The following is a 7,282-nucleotide window of genomic DNA, read 5'->3' as shown; positions in this document are numbered from 1 at the left end:
TACTGAAGGAAGGAAAGGGGGAGGCAAGGGAGGCAGGGAGGGAGGATGTGATCCCTGCCTTCGAGAAGTTCAGGATCTAATTAGTTGGACAAGATACCCAAACTCAAAGAAGACTTTTAAATAACAACTCAGAAGAAGAGAGGAGCCCCGACCCATCCATGCAGGACCCATTGTGCTCACTGGACAAAATACACAAACACAGAGAATGGGAAGCTGCTGGTGCTGCAGGGATCTCAGGGTGGTGGAGGAACAGCTGGGTGACAGAGGTGGCAGGCTCGGAGCCGCTCAGGAAGAAGTCACCAGATGCCCACAGTGCTCCTGACACCAGCTTTGTTTGCTTTCTCTCCAGAGTGGCGGCACCAGGAGAGCCCCTCAGGCTCTTTCTGCTCCCCACTCCTGCACAGCCTAACAGCTCAGCAGTCGCCAGTACCCCCAATCTCCCTTCCCTACCTTCCAGTCACCCCTTGGCCCTCCACATCAGGCTTCTGCCCACCCCATCCTCCAGAACTGCCCTCATCAAGGTCACCAATGTTGGGTGACCAACCATCTCCATTTGCCCAGGACTTTTCATCCTGGAACTAGACGAGTCCCAGGAAAACTGGGACTGTTTGCTTCCTAGTTGCCAAATTCAATGATGCCTTTCAGTCCTTAATTACCTTGACCTCCAGGCTCCTCCTGACGCTTCTTTCCTTCTTGACACCCTCTCTGCTCCTGACTCCTGGCTCGTTCTCCACCTCCTTTGTCAGCTCTGTTTCCTCTGCCAATTCAGTTCCACCATTTTGGTTCTCCAGGCTTATTATACACTACGTACTGGGAATACAAAGGCTAAAGATGTGATCCTTGGCCTCAGGAAGCTCATACCCCAGTAAAGAAGACAGACACAGAGTCCCCATGTATTGGGGGGCACTCAACGAGAGAAGTGTGTAGACAGAACAGAAGCGCTTCAGACTGCTGAGTGATTAAGCCTGTCTGGACAGCATCGAGGACCCTGTCAAGGAGGTGGTGACTCCTGAGCTGGGCTTTGAAGAATGAATAGAAGTTAGCTAGATTCCAGGAGGAAGCCCCTATAGTTGGTGAGAACAACATATGAAAGTCATGAAGCAGTGAAACACAGTAGGTGTGCAAGGGAAGCACATGCAGTTTGATGTGGCCAGGCATAAATCAGTGGGGGAGGTCGAGATAAGCTGATGAGGCAGGCAGAGGCCAGGTCACAGGGGCCTCATAGGCCATGCCTCCACAAGCAACTCCATGAATGAGATTGAAGAGGCCCAGAGCTCCCAATAATGAATGAAAAATAGTGTGCATATGTGTTTTTGATTCTAGGAAGGAAGTTCCTCGGCGTTCGTCAGATTCTGAAGGAGGTCTTAGGGGCCCAAAGGCCCTCTGTTGGGGCGCTATCAGATGCAGCTGGGCAGAGGAGCCCATTGTCAGCTTTTCGTTTTTAACTAAGATAAATGCTCCGGTAGCTGAAAGGAGGATTCTGGGGTATGCAAGCGAGAAGCCAGTTTAGCAGTGGGGCACACAGTGTCCAAGCCTCAGCTTTCTCGTTGGCCCTGAGCAGAGTCTCCCTAAGGCGGTCTGCCATCCCTACCAGCACCTGCTTCCAGGCCCACCCAGCGGGTCTCCTGGACTTCCAGACTTCTCCACCAACACGCTCTGCAGGCCTCTCAAAGTCCACCTGGCCATAGCCACAGTGCCTGGCAAACGGTAGATACCAAGTGAGTGTTTTCAAGTTGAACTGAGTTCCAACTCTATAATCTACCCATGAGCGGAATTTTAGGGTTTGATTTTAGGTCTTTCTGGGGACCAATCAACTTTCTTTTTCTCAGAAGATTCAAAATTCTTCAGGTTTTCTGAAAAGAAAATCTATAGTTCCCATCCTTATTTATTTTATTTTATATATATTTTTAAATTTATTTATTTATTTATGGCTGTGTTGGGTCTTCGTTTCTGTGCAAGGGCTTTCTCTAGTTGTGGCAAGCGGGGGCCACTCTTCATCGCGGTGCGTGGGCCTCTCACTATCGCGGCCTCTCTTGTTGCGGAGCACAGGCTCCAGACGTGCAGGCTCAGCAATTGTGGCTCATGGGCCCAGCTGCTCTGCGGCATGTGGGATCTTCCCAGGCCAGGGCTCGAACCCGCGTCCCCTGCACTAGCAGGCAGATTCTCAACCACTGCGCCACCAGGGAAGCCCTCCCATTCTTATTTATTAGTTGAAAAGTAATTACATGCTCTGAGCACATACTATAATACAAGCAGGAGCCTCTGACCCCATCTATAGATGAGCAAACTGAGGCCCATGTCTAAAAAAAAGTTATTTAGAAAGCCTAGGTGGACCAGCTGCCTCTCTTCTCCCTCATCCTGCATGGGGACCCTACTCAGTGACCTAACCCCAGCCAGTGTTGCTTGCATTCTCACCCCAGTGACTGTCAGTCTCGTTGCTGAGGGCCACTTTCCCATTTTCTCAGCTCTGGGTGGTGGTTTCGTTGTCATGGTAATGCAGCGACCTGAAGGCTGTGTGTGTGTGTGTGTGTGTGTGTGTGTGGTATGTTTGGGAGGCACTGCTGGATACAGGGGTGGGGTTCTAATTGGTTTGATGGTTGCTAGGGTCAACGGGGCTATGATTGGCTGACTCTGTTTATGTGTCCACCCTGTCCTAGAACCCTCTAGGGATGCAGCTGTTGCCCGATCTGAGGTCTGGAGTGGTCGTGCATGGGGGGCAGTGTGTGTGTGTGTGTACATGTGTACACACAAACAGTGAGGAGAGGATGCTTGGTGCAGTGATAAAGTGGAAACTTCCAGGCTCTCTACTGGAATTACAATGGAATCAGGTAAATGATATTTTTCTCCTACTCATCCCCACTCTCCACATAGCACTGGAAAACAATGTCCTGGGTTTCTTCAGTGGAGGAGTAAGAACTGGCTGAGTCCAGCCACATCCTGCTTTTCCAACTGACTAGTACAGCCTAAGGAGCTAGGCCATAGGGGATTGGTCCATGGGCTCAGGTCTCTGCTGCCACTTTCCCTCCTCCCTGCCAAGGACATACATGGCCTTGGGGAGAGTTTCTCTCTGTTCTTACTTAGTTTCTCATTTCTCTTACCTTCACTTGTCTCCTAGAACCCTAAGAAGGGCTCTTTGGTCAAACACTAATGATCTCACACACATGCAGATCTTTTTATAGTTTACAAAGCACTTTGACATTCACACTCTCATTGAATCCTCCTGAGAGGCAGGCATTCACATTATTCCCATTTTGCAGAGGAGTAAAACTGAGGCCCAGATAAAGAAATGACTCCTGCACCTTAGGGGCAGAGTCAGGTCTCTGGGCCTTCCAAGGTTCCTGCAGTGCTTCTGGAGACTATGCCTGCCTGGGTGCAGGAGGGGCCAGAAAGGAGGAGAGCCTGCAGCAGTGTTGCAGGAAGGAGATTCTCTGTTGGCTGAACTCTCCCTGTCTGGATGCTGCGCCTCCCAGGAGAAAGTGGGGCGGGCTTGAACTTTGGTTTTTCAGAAGCTATTCAAATGTGCTGCCTGCACAGTCTGTGAGGGAGAGCTGTTTCCAGCTTCCCCACTCAGCCCTCAGGCACCCAGGGATGCCTGTCCTATCTGCAGAGCAGCAGCATGTCACTGGCAGTGGGGAGGAGGGACGGGATCAGAAGGAAGAGTGGGTTGGGCTGCCCCTGGGGCCCCCATTGTCATGCAGCTCAGGCCTGCCAGCCTGTTGTGCTAGGGCCACCAGAGCCTCCCAAGAATGCCACAGACCCTTTAGGCTAGCAGAGGGGAGGGGCCTGCAGGGGAGAGGCCCCAGGAGCTGGGGCACCAGGGGAAACCCCCAGCTGAGAGAGTCTTGTCTGACCCTCTGCAAGGAGGCAGTTATTGGGCTGCAGAGAAGGGAAACAAGATTGATAGGCGCTAGGTTTACATCTCATGAAAACCTCACAACAGCCCGGAGAGAGAGACTATTACCATCTCCATGTTACAGACGGGCAAACCAGAGATGTGAGTAATTGCCCAAGGTCATACCATCTATGTGACTTTAAAGCCTGAGGTTTTGGTTGGTGGGGCAGCAGCGTGGGCGTCCCTCCTTAGTGGAGGACACAGGCAGTGCTGCTTCTACTAAGCTGGGCTTGTTGAGAGATATATGGAAAGAAAATTGGCATGGGAGAAGGGTGGGGTCACCAAAGGATTTGGAGGCAATTTTCCAAAGGGCAGAGAAAGGGAGCAGAAAAATTAGGATGAGCCACACACACACACACACACACACACACACACACACACACTCACACACTCGTAGGCTCTTTATCCTGCTAGCAAGCTCCACCCACATGCCTATGGTCACTCTTACCTGGCTTCCCCTTCTACCTGTCCATTTGCTCATGCCCTTCCCTGGGGCTCCCAAGGCTCCATTTGCCATACAGACTCCATATAGACACCCATCTGCAGCCCATCCCCCTCCCCCAACCCCAAGGAGCAAGGCATTGCCTTCAAAACTGAAGATTTCAAAGACTCTGAAATGCAATCCCATGTCAGGGGGTGGGGGGCTGATGTGATAGTCTCTGAGCAGGTAGCTGACCCTACATCATTTAAGCTGTCACCTCTCCTCTGTGAAGTTGTCCCTGATTCTCTTGGGCACAGTTAAGGGATTCCTCCTGGAGTTACCTTTGCCTTGCTAGGTAACTCTTCCTCTGCACATCTCTCTCCCTGGGATGCTGACCTGCATAAGAATGGGGACCGATTTAAATCCCAAGGATCCATCCGGTACAGACCCTGGCACATAGCAGGTGCTCAATAAATGTTTGTTGAATGGATAAACAACAGTAATTACATCTACTATTTATTGAGTTCCTGTTACAAGCCAAGCCCTGTGCCTTGGCATACATTATCTTTAATATGCACAACAAGCACACACATCAATTTTAGTACCTTTGTTTACAGATTGCAAAACTTGGCTCAGAAAGTTTAAGTCACTTGCCCAAGGGCACACAGCCAATACAAGGAAGTTCTGGGTATCAAGGCATCCCTAAGGAGCTCCCAGCTTGGCCTATCACACCAGTGGTTCCAACCTTGACACTCTCCACTCCCTTAACTTCTAGGTGTGAAGTTCCGTGACCCTGTCTCCTAACTATCTCTCCTCCTCTCTCCCTGCTGCCACTGCACTAGTCTAAGCTTGCATGATGTTTCACCAGATTCAGCCTAGAAATTGGGGTGCGCATGTCCAGATTTGACCCCACCATCAATCCTCCACTTGACTGCCAGAAGGATCGTCCTAAATCACAGACCTGGTGATACCTCTTTCCTCTGAAATGCTCCAGGTTGCCTTGTATTGTCACGAGAGGGTCCTGGCTCGTTAGCCATGGTGTACGTAGAAGGGCCTTCAAAATCCAGCACCTGCCTCCCTTTACGAAGTCACCTCCAGCCCCACCAACTCTAAGCTCTGGCCTCACAGAGCTGTGTAGCCGTATTTTCTCACCCCTGCACTGTGTACATCTTATCCCTGCTGGAAAAACAGAAAAGCCCTTCCTCCCCTCCAGTGTCCTCTCATCCTGTAACCCTCAGTTCAAGCAGCAGAACCACCCCTCCAGGCAGCCACAGCTCTAACCTTGGCCCTCCAGCCCCGGAACTGGTCACTTACTGCCCCATGAGACAGTGAGCTTTCTGAGGGGGAGGACTGCATTTCATTCTTCTCTCGTGCCCAGTAAACTGGCCGTTATTTGGCATATAAGAGATGTTCAGAAAACTTTTGTTGAAACCTCTTGACCTCATCCATCCCCCTGGTTCCTTTGGCTTCATTCTCTCTAATCCTCTAAAATACAGTTGCTTAGCATAGCTCCTTCCCTGCCTCTGCATGGACTCCTCCCTGCATCCCTAGTATTCTTATCACACACGTGGATTATGGAGCCAAGAAGGTTGCTTCCTTTCCTGAAAGCCTGGAGGCTCTGGATCCATCCGCTCTTTGCAACCCTTCAACACTCAGCAGTTTTATTCTTAAAGTGCATGTGCCTAGGAAATCTGCAGGCCCTGGCAGGGAAAACATAGGTAGCAAAGAGTTGGGAGGCTCTTTGCCAGGTGGCCCAGCAGACTACCCACAAGTCACTCTCCTGATGGGCCCAGTGTCTTCCTTCTCCCTCCCAAGTCCAAGCCCTGTGGAGTTGCGAGAGATATTGTGCTACAGGTTGGATGCAGGCTGATGTTGGAGGGCAAACCTCAGGCCCATGTCTTCCAGAAAGAAAATTTTCCTATTCTCAACAACTCAGTCTCTCTCTCTAGGGAAAGGCCTCAGGCTCAAAGCCTAGGACTTAAGAAGTGGCATTCACTTTTTTTTTTTTTAATTAATTAATTAATTAATTTAGTTTTGGCTGTGTTGGGGCTTCGTTTTCTGTGCGAGGGCTTTCTCTAGTTGCAGCAAGCGGGGGCCACTCTTCATCGCAGTGCGCGGGCCTCTCACTATCGTGGCCTCTCTTGTTGCAGACCACAGGCTCCAGACGCGCAGGCTCAGTAGCTGTGGCTCACGGGCCTAGTTGCTCCGCGGCATGTGGGATCTTCCCAGACCAGGGCTCGAACCCGTGTCCCCTGCATTAGCAGGCAGATTCTCAACCACTGCGCCACCAGGGAAGCCCCCGGCATTCACTTTTGATCAATCGTCAGAAAGGGTTCAACAGAAACACATCCCCACTGTAGACTACCCTTCCTCAAGAGACCCCTGACAGGGCCCCCAGACTGCAGAGGCCACGTCCACTGGCAGGGCAGAGGCCACAGACCTCCCTGATTTGGTGCCCATCTCTTCTTCAGGAGGAAGCAGGGCTGGGAGGGGCCCAGATGGGGCCACTTCATTCCATCCCAGTTTTCCTTTGATCCCTTAAGTCCGATGGTGGAGGGGGAGGAGGAGAGGCCACTGGCCTGGATCCTAATCATGGCTTGCCACTAACCTTGTGAGACTTTGGGCCAATCCAATATCCTTTCTGGGTCTCAGTTTCTCCTTCTCTAAAATGAAAGCTGGACTAGCACTAGCTATTCTGTAAGGCTTCTTGGATGATTCTCACTTGGCCTGCGGGGTTTAATTCCAAAAGGACAAACTGCATTACTCATCAGGGCAGGAAGTGGGAGTGATGAATACCTTTACTTACCTAAAGGTAAGTGACAAGTTCCACTGGACAGGACAGAGGGACAGCCCTGCCAGGAATACTGTTGTCAAGAACTCTAAGGGCGAAAATGACCAACAGGACCTGGCCATGCACATTAGTTCCTGGGGTGCCAGGTGCTGGGATCCAGGTTCAGACTCAGAAGGTT

Source organism: Eubalaena glacialis, chromosome 3, assembly GCF_028564815.1.
Source record: "Eubalaena glacialis isolate mEubGla1 chromosome 3, mEubGla1.1.hap2.+ XY, whole genome shotgun sequence".
NCBI lineage: Eukaryota > Metazoa > Chordata > Mammalia > Artiodactyla > Balaenidae > Eubalaena > Eubalaena glacialis.
Note: the sequence above shows the minus strand (reverse complement) of the source record.